The sequence below is a fragment of the Myodes glareolus genome, chromosome 4, assembly GCF_982192425.1.
Source record: "Myodes glareolus chromosome 4, mMyoGla1.1, whole genome shotgun sequence".
NCBI lineage: Eukaryota > Metazoa > Chordata > Mammalia > Rodentia > Cricetidae > Myodes > Myodes glareolus.
The window spans coordinates 43,376,890-43,393,430 of record NC_142029.1 but is presented as its reverse complement, the minus strand read 5'-3'; the positions used below and the strand labels follow the sequence as shown (position 1 = coordinate 43,393,430).

General features: G+C 40.7%; 1 non-coding gene across 1 annotated transcript; it reads right to left on the bottom strand.

Moving 5' to 3' along the window:
* Positions 1-16,174: 16,174 nt before the first annotated feature.
* LOC148122250 (U1 spliceosomal RNA) lies at positions 16,175-16,338 on the bottom strand. The gene has a single exon (XR_015737777.1). It is a non-coding gene; the product is annotated as a U1 spliceosomal RNA (small nuclear RNA).
* Positions 16,339-16,541: the final 203 nt, after the last annotated feature.

The following is a 16,541-nucleotide window of genomic DNA, read 5'->3' as shown; positions in this document are numbered from 1 at the left end:
TGTGTGTGTCTGTGTGTGTGTCTGTGTCTGTGTATGCATGAAGAAGAGACCCACATGTTGCTGCTTTTGGAACTCACTCTGTGCTTTGAAAGAGAAAGCAAAAATGACCAACTAGAAACAAGAAATTTCACGAGACATTAGCTCTGCAATGTCTGTCAAAGGACCTCTAACTTAAATCATATATATTTTTAATCCTTTATATCTTCCCGGTTTATTTCCATTCTCTCTGCAGATCCAGTCACAGAGGCAGGTTGATAAAATTATGGCCGCTGGAGCAATGACCATCTTTCATTTTCAGTCTCCCAGGTCAGGCTTCTATGTCTGGTTCTGCTACTGTACTATGAATTGTACTTGCCTTGTTTCTTCCTCTACACCCCCTCCCACTGCACCTTCAGGAAGTGTAACATTCACTGCACAAATATAGCAGCAAGTCAAAAACTAAAGAGGTTCATTGTCATATCCATACATCCCCTAAATATACAGTTTGTGCCAGAGTATGTCCTTACCACTACTGAGTAGATGGCTGATACAAGTATATGGTGGAACCTACCTATCGACGAAGGGGGATAGAATTAGAGACAGCTCTAGTAGGCTAAAACTTCAACCGGAGTGAGTATAAGTATTCTGAAAATGGAAATGATGAAAACCAGAAAAGGGAACATTATCGATGGAAAAGTATTAAAGCAATTAGACTTCAGACATGTTGAATGATGTTTGGTGTGCCAGCATTTTGTCCAACAGAAGACATTCTGGTATTTGGATCTGTGTTTTCATCATTTATAAGGCCAAGAGGCTGAAGATTTGAAAAGAGAAATGAACGGTTGGCACAAAGTAGAAATATGTCTATGTTTTCCATATGCCCATTCAGTGTCTCTCAGCTTTACCTGCTTGGGTTTTCTTCCTGCAGACTTCCACCAAAGCAGCAGAATGGTTGTACAGAATAATACAGTCATCCCTTTGAATCAGCCCCATCCTTCCATTTGCTTTTACATTTAACAAGTTTCTTCCCACATAGTATACGGGGCTGGAAAACAAGCTGAAAGGACCACACTGAAAAACAGAGTAGTTGTCTCCCCACGGCATCATCATGACCAAAAGATGGAAGGAGGAGAAAATAAACAGACCGAGGTCATTTCTCTCATCCTTCAAGTTCTGCTGCCTAAACACATGCTTATGTGGTCAAGTGTAGACACCTACCAAACAGCAGCAATAATTCTTTACCATAAAATGACACCAGCAATAAAGTTTCACCATGATTATTTGCTGTTCATCCCTGACCATGCCCTTTCCTCTCATACTGACTGCCCAGGGTTTACCACCCCTGAAAGAGTGCTAGCACTTAATTCTGCCCAAGGCACCATCTTCTTGATGACAGCTGGACCATGAAAGCAAGATAGCCTGAAATGAAATTCTTCAGATATTATGTTAACAGAGTAGGATGGAGGCAACATGAAAGCAGGGGATAGTTGTCTCCTGTCACTCATTCCTGAATAGCCTCCATTCAGCGTGACTGTAGAGAATAATTGTCATGAGATACTGCAATTTTCTTCTCTTTGCAGCACAGCAACCACCCTCATCCTAAGGCAGGCACTAATTTATTACGTTTTCATTCAGCAAATACTGTGGTGTTACCAAAGATGGAAAGATGGCAAGGCTCCAGCGGTGAAGGGGTTAAAAGTCTGGAGGATCAGCCAGACTATAGAGAGATACAGGCATGGGTGCCTGAGGGAGGCAGACTCCAGATCATGGGTAGGCACCTAACTAAGCTATCAATAGGAAAACAGGGAAAGCCTCCTGAGAGGTATGAATTTTGAAGGGCCCAGAAGATACCTAAGTAAAGTAGGTGAGGCAAGAAGTTTCTGTAAAGTGGAGTGAACGCAAGGGAGTTGGAGGTGGATACTGTGAGCAGAGACAATAGCAGGCAGCCAGAGACCGAAGCTTGCTAACTGCACTCATTGCACGTGTCCTTTTCTCTGAGTCTCACCAGTCCATGTATAAAGAGAAGAAAATGAAACTGTTCTGTGAGGAAGCTGTAAAATTAAATGAGATGATACTGCTCAGAGCTGTGGTGTACAAGTCACAGGTGACAGCTATTCTTCTTTAGGCCTTGAGAACTCCCAGGCCACATTCTCGCTGCTGTTTATAGGTAGGACCTGGAGTAAACAGCAAGGAGTCTGGGAAATTTAATAACTTTCAGATTTTTCAAATGCAAATACAACCAAATTATGGGACGCTAAAATTTTGCAAGGCTTTTGGTTAAAGTTGGGCCATCCACGTCCTTTAAACATTGCTTGTCTTCTTTACTTTGAGATGGGGCTTCTGCGTGCCACTTAGGTTCAGAAAGCGTCCATACTGCATTCTGTGGACAATGAGTCTGTTCGAGATTCACCAAGTTATAAGAATCACACATAGTTTTCATCGCCAAAGCAAAGGATGCTGCTGTCAAAGTCCAACACAGTTTGAGCTCAGATGGAATAGCCTTTTAGTGCCGAACAGTTTTTCAATTTGACTAGAAAGACTCATATCCCCCTCAAAATTCAATATTTTCCAAAGAGAAAAATGCACAAACATGTCTCTTTTTACTTCGCACATAAGGATGAGACAAAATGGCTGTTTAATAACAAAACCATAACTCATACCAGATTACACAAAATGTTTGCACATATTTAAAGCTTACAGATAAATCTAATTTGTAAAAGTATGTGATTTGCTGTTCCTCACTTACTCATCTTCTTCCCTTCAGTTGTAGATGCCTGTCACCCTAGCCCTCTGAAGAGTCTCTAGAATGCAGAAAAGCTGTCTCCAAGGCAGTGGACAAACCCTATTTCTCATGCAATGATGGCAGGATGAAGCCCTGAGAAGACACTTGTGGCACTGTGTGCTCACAGCACTTCATAGTCTTTACAGACTCCTGGCACAACTACAGACAAATCATCCCAGGGTGCATATGGGAAAAGAGACTTTATGGAATGACCAAGTCCTCTTGGCAATCTGTCGCCACTGACAACCTCGATTTGATTCCCACAACTGGGAAGCATTAGGCCCAGCTCTCTAGATTCCTCATGCCTTCCCTAAAGCTGTGAATGTGGAATGAAGCCTTTCCAGGGCTTCAAATACCACAGGCGAATGAGGTCTCCAAGAATAGTGAGAAACCGTGCACTATACTTTAGGAATACATAGAGAAGACTCTTGGAACACCACCTGCAGACTTTGAAACACCAATTTTCAACTATTTCTTGTCAATTATCTACTCTCCACCAACTACACCCATACAAGGAACAGGAAGAGAGGGTCTGTCATCTATAGAGAGCTGACTCGCCTCACCTGGCTCTTAGTGGCTCCAAAATAAAACAAGATCATTGGCTTCCTTTGAGTGTTTTATTAAACGGAAAAAATAGCTTATTCTAATGTTTATTTGTCGAGTGCCTACCTTGTACCAAATGTTGAAGAAGATGCTAGGACAAGATGTTGAAAATGCATAATTCCTATCTTAAAAAGCTCTTGGTGGGTGTGGAGTGCAACTATTTTTACATACATTCTGTGGACTATGAAGGTACCAGGTGTTTTTCTGGTAAAAATGGTGTGCTTGTGAATCAAATCTTAGAGGATGAAGAAAAGGTTGTCGAAATAAATGTTCTTTCAGCTACAGGGATGGAAGAGAACAGGCAGATAAATAAGCAGAAATTATTCAGCACAGAGGGAAGAATGGATGCAATGCCACAAGGGAGAAATAAGGGAGTGGCCAGTTTAATAATAAGCATTTCAGTACAATAGTTGGGGAGAGTAAAAGAAATGGGCCAAGAACTAAAGCTACAGGGCCTGAAAGCAGAACAAGGGAATCAAAGTGTCCAGGGTATTTTACTCTGATCATATGTTTGAACTTTATAAGAATGGTAATAAACATTCAAAGGATCTCAATCAGGTGATATGAATGAGTGCATGTGTACTTCGTAAAACTTTGAAACATGGCAGGAGCCAGAGAAAACCCTTAGTAGTCTGCAGCAATAATTTTAAAGAGGACACATGGTATGATGCAATGGTTTGAATCTGTAACAGGTTTTATGATGTTTTATTTTCAGGTTGTCTAGTGAGCTTTGGGTAAAGGAGCCTAACGAGAGGAAGCTGGTGGCTAGGGCTGGTCCTTCAGAGCTGGTGATGGTTAGTTATTATTCATTGACATGCCATGCCTTCCCAGCCTCAAACTATAATAAAACCTCCCTTCTCTAGGCTGCTATTGCCAGGCATTTTGTCACAGCCAAGTACGCATAGACTGAACACTCCACAACTGTTAGTCCAAGTAAATCATTTCTCCTTTAAATTTCCTGTCAGATTTTTTTTCCCGGTGATTCAAAAGTCACTAATACCTATAGGTACCTGAACCATGACACTGGCAATGAGCGTGGACAGGGATTCCTAAACAGGACGTATGACTAGAATGTCAAGTCTTAAAGATTATTTGTAAGGAATAATGGAGACAAATGAATTAAGAATGAGATCTAGGCTTTAAATTAAGCAACTAAATGGTGCTATTCATTGGTGCAGGAAAGCCAGGAGAGGCAAATCAGCAAATAAGAAGTTCATTTTACATGTTAATTTGGTGTACCAGAAAGGTGCCAATTTTTTTAGTCTAGTAAGAAATTGTAAATATAAATTTTTAACTCCCATAAATATAGATGTCATTGATTCTTTGCCTTATTTGTAACACTTGACATCATAATTAGTCAAAATCACTGTGACCCATATGTGTCGTGTACCAAGATTATGACAAAACGCAGAAAGACCAACTATTGAGTGATCAGTCTAGAAATCAGAGCTGTCAAACCTCACAGTAGAAAATTTTTCCAAGACAGGAAAGCTCTCAGAAGACAAGAGTTTCCCAGAGAAGAGTTCAGTCCACGATGCCAAATGCTGCTGGGCGGTCAAGTGAGATAAGGTCTAAGCAGTGTCCATTTGACTCAGGGTTGTTTCGGGCCAAGAGGACAAGTCCTGCTCCAAAAGCATCATCTCAGCAGACTCAGATTCTATCTGGGATACAGCTCATCGACTTTCCACATTAGCAACAAATGCACCGGGTCGCTTGGTACTCACAGTTGAGACAAACTATCAGATTTCACAGCTTCAAGTCTCTTTGACATTAATGTTTTGAAGATAAACCTGAAAAGTGAACTTTTCTTGAACAAAAAGAACTTGGGATATTTTCATTTTCCTTTGCTGTCAAGTAGTGAGCCAATCTTGGGCATTCTTTACTCGGGGATGTAATAAATTCATCTGCTCTCTGGGGTGGGATATTCCAGAAGTCTCTTTTGCTACGTGTCCTTGCAGGGAAGTTCAAGTAGAGTTTCCCGAGAAGTATGAGTTAGGTGAGAACTTCTACATTAATAATTTTATGAGCATTTACATATACATTTTAATGCAGAAAATTTTTCACCAAGTTTGCTTTTGAGAGATACATACACAACTTTATGATTAACTGAAACATGTGAACTTTGATGCGGAACTGTGTGAGGCATACTCAGCATTGGTGATTACTAAATTAGAAAATTAAAACAAGGTTTTTTCCAGAAAATTCAAAGCCTTTGCTTTGTGCATCCTGACTCTTAATGTATACATCACACACAAGGGACCAGTATAGTTCTCACCCTTTCACACACAGAAGCTATTAATGTAAGCCATTATTTCCTCCTAAGTCAATATGAAACTGCCCTCAAAAACTATGGGAGCACATAGGAAAATGTGTCTCCTGCCAATTTTTTCATCATACATTCCAGCTCTACTGACAGTAGATGATCTTTATCTATTTGGGATGGCGTAGGGAATGTCTTATGGATCCAAGTTGTCACAATTAATTGGAGTCACTCAGCTCATCAAGGAATTCCATGCAGTTACATAAGCTTACAATTCGACCTTTGCAAAAGAAGTAAAAATGTTACTTACATATTTGAAAATAAATGTGATGCCATAATTCTGTCTCCACAAAACCCTTATGTTGCCAACTTCCCACAGAAGTATTATCAATGGTCCAAAGAGTCCATAAATTATGTATATTTAGTTGAATTTATTTAGTTTACAGTATATCTCGCTGTTCATGCAGAAAGACTGTCTGTTTTGATATCTGCCCTCTTGCCTTGTTTTCAAGCACACAACATTTATGGCAAGCGGTTGCTGCACAGGGGACCTCCAGGCTCCTCTTGCTCCACTGAAGCTGCATTACCTATTGAATAGGAAAGCTTTCGTCTCCCTAGCCCCTTGCAGACACCATCTCATGCTCTGCGTCTGTGAATTAGGCTGTTAGATTAACCCAAGTGAAACTAGGAAGTAGTAGTGTTTTGGTGGCTGGCACAGCGTTCTCAGAGTCCATCGATTCTGCTGCAAATTTAAGAATCTCTTTTAGGTCTGACTAATACTGTAGCTTACTTGTGTGCCGCATTTCCTTCTGTCCATCCATAACTGGAAGGCCTTCTCAGTGTTTTCACTCGGTGGTTCCAGTGAAATAGTGCTGAAAATAACATGAGTGCGCTTATCGATTTGAAACTCTTCCAGTGGAGGCTGCTTGATCGCGTGGAAATTTTGCTTTTGCTTTCTTGAGAAACCATTGTGCGGTCTTCCATGGCAGCTGTGCTGTCTTTCATACCCAGCACCAGTGCTCCGGAGTTCCCCTTTACTCACCCTCAACATCCACCGATGCTCTTTCTGGTGATACTCACCTGGAAAGGTGTGAGATAATAACACACTATCATCTTTTCCTTGCATTTCTCCAACAATTAATGACACTAATTGTGGTGGTTTGAGTAGGAATGGTCCTCATAGACTCATGTCTTTGAATACTTATGAGTCATCAGGGGGTAGCACTACTTAGAATTAGGAGGTGTGGCCTAGCTGGGGTAGGTGTGGCCCTGTTGGAAGATGTTTGTAACTGGGGCTTGATGGGGAGCTTTGAGGTTTTAGAAGCCTAAGCCAGGCCCAGGGTCTCTCTCTTTTCCTGCTGCCTGAGGATCCAGAGGTAGAACTCTCAGCTCCTTCTCTAGCACCATGTCTGCATGAGTGCCCACCATGATGAAAATGAACTGAACCGCTGAACCTGTAAACAAGCCCCAATTAAATGTTTTCATTTATAAGAATTGCCATGGTCATTGTATCTCTTCACAGCAATTGAAAACTGACTAAGACACGTATTTCTAGCTTACTTCTGTTTTTTTTTTTATATAAATGAGATTTTAGTGTTTTTTTTTCTTTTCTCTCCTAGTGAACTACTTAGGAATTCTGGACATTGGGGAAAGTGAACACATAGGTATGAGCCACTTTTCCATTTCCAATGTCCACATTAAACCAAACACTATAAATAACAGTAGATGTCATTTATTGATTACTTTGTATCAGTTAACCTTGTTTATTTTTAGCTACAACCTTACATGGCCTTTCTATTACAAATGCTTAATATATGAAACACTCAAACCTTAAAAGGACTAAATAATGTACTTCTAATTCACTCAGCAAGTATCCCACCTTGAACTCCAGGGCTCATTCTATCAGGCACAACAGTACACTGCTGTCTCCACAGGGATCTTGATCTTTTTCTGTCCACTAAATAGTAACTGTCAAATTAAGACATTCACAAGCATGCTCAAATTCACATAAAATATCCAACTTCTGTTAAATGCCAGGTGCCCACAACTGTTTTTTCTTCAAAACTTCATTCTGGCTATTTGCTCAACCCATGATGTGAAGTTAGGTTACTGCAGACAGACTTATTATGCATCTCTCCCATCCAAGAATAAGAGATGCTGCCTTTGATGTTGTAAAAGTGTGTGGAACAAATTAACATGACTGGCAAATCAACTCTTCCTTCAACACAGTTGGCTTTTCCATGGGAGCATGCCCCATTCATTCTTTCAGCAAGCTATTCCAAGTGCCAATAACTGAACCCACACTAGCTCCAGGGAAAACCTGAAAGAGGGCGAAGATCGCATCTTTGCTCTTTAAAAAGACAGTTCGTCATCTGGAAAGGGAATCAGCATACCTAAAACCAATGTCCATGTATGAGCTAAATGCAATGCTTTTCAAACTACTCATAAATGCTAAGAATAGCAGAGAGGAGACTGAACTGTCCCCATTTCAAGATGTACAGGATCTTTGTTTCTCATCTTAAGACAAAGATGAGAGGGGAAGCATTGGCCTTTGATATCCTGACCACTAACATTTCCATATCTTCGCAGTGTGTAGAGTCAAAAATGGGCCACAAGTAAAAGAAAGAGGCAGAGTAGGTAGCAATGTTTAGTTGTCCTGGCAACTATGACAGGCCTCAGCCTTCAGCCAATGGTAACTAGAGTTTTATAGTCTTCTGCAGAACTCTGCACAATTAAACATCAGTTTAAGTGACTGCATTAGTTGAGTCGTTCCAGAGAGAGTGAGTGAGCCAGTAGCTATAGCTGGCAGACAGAGGAGGGAAAATGTGCTGTGTATACTCAGTGACTCAACACACAGACATAACGGAGAGCGTGCCAGTTTTGGCTGACAGTGTGCCAGAGTCCCAGCTCTGAGCATGGTCAGGATCTGCATAGGACATATAGTCTGCTGCCCTTTAATAGTCACCCAGCAGAATCAGATGCATGATTAGGATTCCTCCCACTTGTGTCAAGAACTAAAGTCTCATGGTCCTGAGGTTCTAAATCTGGCCTCCAAACTGTATAAGTCTGAAGTCCCATGTTGGTGACTGACCATCAGAAGCCTCATTCAGATCTTCCAAATTCACATCATGAGCATAATATTCCATATCCATAATATTTCTCATTCAAGTCACATTTCAGCTGGGATTATTTGGTGGCCCATTTTCTTATGTGGCTTAACATGTCACCAGATTCATCTACATGCTTCTTGTTTACTCACTATTGAAATCAAGGAGTGTGCAAAATAGGTTTACAGTATGTGTGGTTGGTCGATGAATCAGCATGTGACTAGTAAATCTAATAGAGTTATCCTCCAGGAACAGCAAAGTAGTGCATTGTAGCAAACAGAAAAAACAAACAAACAAACAGGAGAGTGTATGTCTGTCACCATAGCATAACAAACTCACCCGTTGCCCCACAAGAAAGCAGGTGGATCACGACTGAAGATGCACTTTTCCCAAGAAAGGACAAATCCTTTTCTTTTCCAAACACAGATAGGAAATGAAGCATTTACACTACACTGTCATACTTTTAAGCATAAAAATCTGCCAGGAATGTATCGAGAATGAAATAAGAATCTTCACAAGGCCTAGAGAGATGGCCCAACAGATAAGAGGGCTTCCTGGTCTTCCAGAGGACCCAACTTTGTAACATGAGGGCCGGCTTGTTGGGGTATCTGTCCTGTCCAGTACCCCACAGCTGGCATATGCCAAAGAAAATCACACACAAGACTCCATAAGATTATAAACTGATTGGTCCATTAGGTCAGGCTACTTATTAGTCCTTGTAACTTATATTAATCCATTATCATTATCTATGTTAGCCATAATGGCTCAGTACCTTTTCCAGCTGGGCAACTTACATGTTGCTTCTTCAGTGATCTGGACAGGAATGGAGAAGGAGCTTCCTGCTTTCCAGAATACTCCCAGTCTCTTTGCTCCACCTCTACTTCCTGTCTGGCTTTCCCGCCTATACTGCCTGCCTGGCCAAACAGCGTTTTATTAAAATATGATTGACAGAATATAGACAATTCTCCCGCATCATTTCCCCCTTTTTGTTCTTTTAAACAAAGGAAAATACCCATAGTTCATTTGTTGGGAATGTGGGCATAGTATTTCAGGCTACTTCCTGCTGGTTGGGGGCGCTGATAATCTTATGGGGACCTAAAGAAAATTTAGAGTTATAATCAAGTCCTGACTGGAGTATCCTGTGAGTCTTGATTATCTCAGGCAGCAGTCTTGAATCTGTTCTGGATGTAGAACTCTGTCATCTGGGCCATCTGTTCCTATCGGAGATTTCTCAGGTGGTCTTCCTTTTTCGAACCTGATTTTTCTTAACTCAAAATGAATCCACAGCTTCTCATTTTCTGTGGAAACAAAAGCAAAATCTCTTCTCCAAAGTGGCATACCTTTTGACTTTAATTTTGAAGCCAAGGTATTTTCAAAATATCTATCTTGGATTAATTCAGCAGTATTTATAAGCAAATATCTTTTAGCAGCTGTTGCTCCTTCCTCAGCATTCAAACAATTCAAAAAGAGCATAATAACATACAGTATCAAGATTCTCTGTATATTTTCCATCTTTATTTTAACCTCTATTTCTTCTATTTTTACTTTTACTTTTTGAGACAGGCTCTCTGTATATCTTTGTCCTGGAATAACTCTGTAGACCAGGCTGTCCTTAAACTCACAGAGATCCACTTGTCTCTGCCTCCCAAGTGCTGGGATTAAAGGTGTGTGCTACAACACCTTGAACTCACAGAGATCTGTCTGTCTCTGCCTCCCAGGCATTGGGTTTAAAGGTGTGTACTACCACACCTTGAAGTCACAGAAGTCAATCTACCTCTGCCCCTTGAAGTCACAGAGGTCAATCTACCTCTTGCTCCCAGGCATTGGGATTAAAGGTGTGTATCACCACACCCTACTTCTCTCTTTCTTTTTTATTTTTAATGACTTTAACCTTTAGCCTGCATATATTTTTAACACAGTGTAAACCATTTAGAGGTTTTCTTCCTCTTTGAATCTCTCTTTACTGTATATCTCTCTTTTCCCGACTACAGGAGTCTTTAAGGAAAGGATGAAAGCCATGGCTTTGACAGCTAGATATAGCCCATTCCTTAGCTTTCCAGCCTCGTGGCTGAGGTACCGGCTGCAGCCATTTTTCTTGCCACAACTCTATGGCGTTTCAAAGTACGTGTCAGCAAGCAAGATGCAGCATTCTGCTCACAGACCACACTCAGTCGGACTGCCTGCCTGCAAGAGTCAGAGTTTGTCCTGGCAGGACAGCCCAGAAAGCCGGCATTTTAAAACAGCGAAGCTTTTTTCCTGCTATGACTGAAAACCGAAAAGCATGCATTCAGCTTTTCATCAACACAGTTTAACTGTTTCGTGGCAAGACCTCTTAAAAGAGCTGCAAGGTTTTGCAGCTAAAGCTGAGTCAGGAAGTCTCTCTTAGATGAGAGCATTTGCTTGCTTTTAGCAAGCAGAGCAGACCTGAGAAATTGCTGCTACCAAGAAAACATGCTTTACTCTATTCTTTCCCAAGCTTCCTCGGGCTTTCTGTGGGTTCAGTTATCCACGTCTGGGCACCATATGTAACATGAGGGCCGGCTTGTTGGGGTATCTGTCCTGGCCGGTACCCCACAACCGGCATATCCCAAAGAAAATCACACACAAGACTCCATAAGATTATAAACTGATTGGCCCATTAGTCCTTGAAACTTATATTAATCCATTATCATTATCTATGTTAGCCATAATGGCTCAGTACCTTTTCCAGCTGGGCAGCTTACATGTTGCTTCTTCAGTGATCTGGGCAGGAATGGAGAAGGAACTTCCTGCTTTCCCAAATACCCCCAATCTCTTTGCTCCACCTCTACTTCTTGTCTGGCTTTCCCACCTATACTGACTGCCTGGCCAATCAGAGTTTTATTAAAATATGATTGACAGAATACAGACAATTCTCCCACATCACAACTTTGTTTCTCTGAAACCACATTCAGCAGATCACAGCGACCTGTAACTTCAGTTCCAGGAGATTCAACACCTTCTTCTGATCTTCATGGATAACCACACACATATGGCATGTATTCATAAGACACATACCCATAAATAAAAAGAAATCTTATAAAGAATCTTCACAGATAGTAATTCAAAAATATTCTTCATCTTATTTATTTTATTTATGTCTGCCTATTCAGAGGTCACCCTCCAGTGTTGGCCATCAAGAGCTGTCTAACTTATCTTTTGAGATAAGGTCCTTCACTGAAGCCTGGGACTCAAAGATTAGACTAGGCTGGCTGTCCAGAAATAGCCAGAGATCTTCTTGTCTCTGCCTCCCCAACACTGTGATTAAAGATAGAGGCTATCTCATCTGGCCTTTACATTGGGTCTGTGGATCAAATTTAGGTCCTGAAATTTGCTTAACAAGCACTTGACTGACTGAACCATATCTCCACTCCCATGACTATATATTTTAAATAAGTGTTCAAAATGCCACTGTCTTACTGTTTATTAAGAAATGTGGAATGTAGCATTTAGAGAACAAAGAACTGCCAAAATATGTTAATACATCACCATGTACATGTTTTTGGGTTGGTGGGATTGTTTGTTTGTTTGTTTAAGGTTCTCTCTTTTCTAATGGATGATAAGGGAACAGGGTGCTAGGTATGCTTTACATCATTGTTTTAGAGATTGTGACTAATGAATGAATGACCAGCACCTAAGAGCAGCCTACTACAGACATGAAAGTGGAGGCCAGGAAGAGCGGAGGAAGGTGGGTACATAACCTAGGAGATACACACACACACACACACACACACACGCACACACACACACACCTTCCCAAAGGCCATAACCTCTTCTAAGTAGAGAAATACTGAGTATTATTTCTGGTGCAGTCACACTTTCAACATACAAATATCTACTGTCTGCCTTGTACAAAGCATATTCTGGGTGTTTTAAAATTACATACAATTGTGTGAAAATAAAGAGAATATTTGCTCTTTAGGAAACAACTACCAAGCTATTCTTCCTAGGAATAGCATAGCATCCTTGTTGTAGGACATGGATGATCTTCTCTTGGGTTTGCCACCTTGACTGACTCCTTTTGGATAATAATTTCAGCATATTTGTATATGATTGAAATGTGATGTCAAGAAAACAGACAACCTGGTGCTTCTTAAAAATTAGAGAGAAACCAGAGGGAGAAAATGTTCATGTACTCAGAGACATGCAGAAAAGGAAAGGGTTCACTTACGGAATTGGCATCAGTGTAAGACTCATGGAGAAAAATGAGCTAATGAGAAAGTTCCTGGTTTCAAAGTACAAAACCTACAGAAAAGAAAAGTAAGATTGGATATCTTCTTTATGCTACATAGTACAAAAGACACTTTTTTACAAGAATAACAAATGACCGATAACACATGAAAAGATGTTTGACATCTTTAGTCAGCAGAGAGATGCAAGTAAAGAAGCACACAAAAGTTCCATCTCACTGCAAATAGAATTCCTTTATCAAGAAAATAACAACAAATGCCTGTGAAAATATAGGATACTTATGCACAGTTGGTGGCAATGCAAGTTAGTACAGTCACTTTGGAAATAAGTACAGACAGAGGGTCCTCAAAAAAACTAAAAATAAAACCATGCACTCCAGCTTTACCACTCCTAAGTATAGACTCAAAGGTAACAAAGCTAGCATACAACAGCATTATCTGCATTTCCGTGTTTAATTCAGTAGTATTTGCAGTATCTAAATTATGAGATTAGTCCAGCTGTCCATCAAAAGATGGATGAATAAGGATAATGCAGTAAACCCTGAAGAAGATTGATGTTATGTTTTTTACAAGAAAGCAGAAGGAATTGGAGGTCGTCACCTTAAGCAAATGAAGCCAAACTCAGAAGAATGAATACTGCATGGTTCTTCAGAAGCAGAATCTAGATTTTTTTTAAAAATGGACATAAAAGTAGAGAAAAGAGATGAGAATAAAAGGGAGAGTAATGCAACATAAACAGAATAAAAATACTCATGTCAATGCATGAAAATTTCAGAACAGATACATTATATATTACTAACATAAAACTATTAAATATTATTATCATAAAACTGAAAAGTAGTGATCAAGAAAATGAGTCTGATCAATGTGAAGGCCTAGCTCTTATCTGTTACAACAAATGCCTTGGATGACTAATATTATGAGAGAAATCAAAGGGTACAAACACTTTTGGGGACCAGTTGGTTGAAAGTGGGGGCAACTTTAGGAGATGAGACATGTGAGAAACCAATAAAGAATAAATGACAATGAAAGTGAAGAATTATGATAATGAAGTTGTAAGACTCCCAGAATTTATAGAACTCTTACAACTGAAATCCATAAAAGTATTTTTGTGCCTATATACTTATCCTCCCACCTCCCATGCAAACAGTCCTGGTCTTGAAGGCCATTCCTCATGAGAGAATAGGAAGATGTATGTTCACAACGTTAAAAGAAACATGACTGAATATGCATGAAACAAGTGCAAGAACATGGATGAAAAACTAGACAGACAGACACACAAATAGACACAGACAGATGTATATATGTGTATGGATGGATGGATGAAGTGATCAAAATAGTGATCACTATTTTGATAAGTGAAGATATACAAAATGAGACACCCCCCCCCTCAGCTCAATCCTGCAGAACAGCTAGAATCAGAATGATTTGTTGAAATTAAAAGTCCTGTGTGAGTGGGACGAGAAAGCTTACATCACAATGGGGAGTCAAAGATAGATACCTGGGGTACATATAAAAAAAGGACAATCCCCGGACAGAAGGAAGATGGACTGCAGATACCCCTGAAAAGCATGGGGTGGTCTGAGTCAACACTGGAGGACCTGACTTGGAATTGCAGGGTGGGGCTACTGCTTCTGTGTGGTCTTACAGACAACTATACACACATTCCAAGGGTCTCCGGGCCTTCATCTCCTGAGATCCCATCTGGAAAGTTAGTTATAGCATCCAAACTTGCAAACAACACTCAGCTCCTTCCAGGTCTCTGGAAGACTAGAGGTCGTGAGGCCTATAGTTCTGACTTCTGTTATTTACCAGAACTACTGAGCTTCATCCATCTTACCAAAATACGCTTCTAGCCGAAGGTTCCCACAGCTTCACTAAACACAAAGTACAGTCTTCAAAAGTAAATTGGATCACAAATGAATAGCAATTCCTTCCAGATCAGTGAATTATCATGCCTTGGCAGTGTGTGGCCAACACTTCTGTCAGGCCACCAAAGGAAAAACAAAACAAGTGTGACTAATTGCAATTAGAGAGAACAATGACCCAGAAACACCCTTCGTGGGAGGGGGATAGCTGGTGTTGAGGTTTTGTCTCCAGAGAGTTCATACCCAGTCTCTCCATGTTTCTATGCTGCTGACTTAGCAGGGGTCCCACTTCTTGAATTCTCCTCTGTGCTTGCATAGCTCTTCTTCCTTTTCCTGTGTTCACAAAGTTGCCTCATCGATGGCCTGTGCACTCGCTTCTGACTCTCAAGCTACCTTCTAGTTAGCAGAAGGGAAGGTGAATCTGTTAGCCAGTATATGCAGACTCTTCTGGAAAGCCATAACATGTGAACTCAAATTTCTCTAGAACGGTAGTTCTCAACCCTTTAATAAAGTTCCTCACATTGTGCTGAACACCAACTGTAAAATTATTTACATTGCTACTTTACAACTGTAATTTTGCTACTCTTAGGAATTATAAAATCCATTCTTTGGACATAGAGGTTTGTCAAAGGATCTCAACCCACAAACTGAGAACCACTGCTCTACAAATTGTCACACCACAACAGGGCACCACATAAAGAAAAGAAGGGATTCTAAGCAGAGCCTTGCCTGAGATTCTGTCTGTGGGAAGCAAGACAAGCAGTATGGATCTGATCAGATTGATGTTCCGTTACCTCAGAGCCTCCCTTTTTATTCAGAGCCAAACTGACTGTCCAACTAAACTGTTCTCTGTTTTTGGGAAGTCCCAATCATGGAGTCACAGTGTGTTGGTCATCTGCCAAATATCTCTAATTTTTCCAAGACCTGCACTGCGGTAAGAATGCACTTCCCCATCTCTTGTTTGTTTATATCTTACCCCTTTGGTTGCTCTTGTAACTACCTTTGTCCATAAACTATGAGAAACACCATTGTCAACATAGGCGGGGACTTCCAGAGTGGAAGCATCTCCCACCTTTGCTTCACTGCTCCTACCACAGGAAATCTTGCGTTTCACTGGCTAGAAGCAGTGAACAGAGATGAGGAGCCAAGCACCCTCCTCTTCCATACCAGAAACAAGTAGGAAAAGGAAATACACCTGTGCTCTTTCTGACCATTGAGATTTCACGGAGGCTTTGTTCCTGTAGCATAAGTTAGTCTGTAGAAATGGCTTCAGCACTGACTGTCTTAGTTACTTTTTGGTTTTCTCTTCTTTGCTTTTCTTTCATTTTTTCTTCTTTTCTTGGTTTCTTTTTCTTTTCTTTTTTGCTGGGAGGGAGGAGCTTGAACTCAGTCCCTCAACTATCACAAATTATTCAGTCAAGTTTCTTGAATTTGGGGAAATTTGGGTTCAATACATCTGGAGCACAAAGGACAATCCTGGCCTGGGAAAACCACCTTTGTGATAATGGCACTTACCCTGCCAGCTAAGTATTTTAGTTTATTTTCTACTGCTGTGACAAAACACCATGAACAAGGACACTCATATAAGAAAGGATTTAATTCTGCTTACAGTTTTAGAGGGTGAGGGTCCATGATGGCAGAGCAAAGGCATGGTGGGGGGAGCAGAGGAAGTCCATGTGTGTTTTTGACAGGAGCCCACCATGGAAAATAATAAAGCCTTTCTGCTGGGGTGTG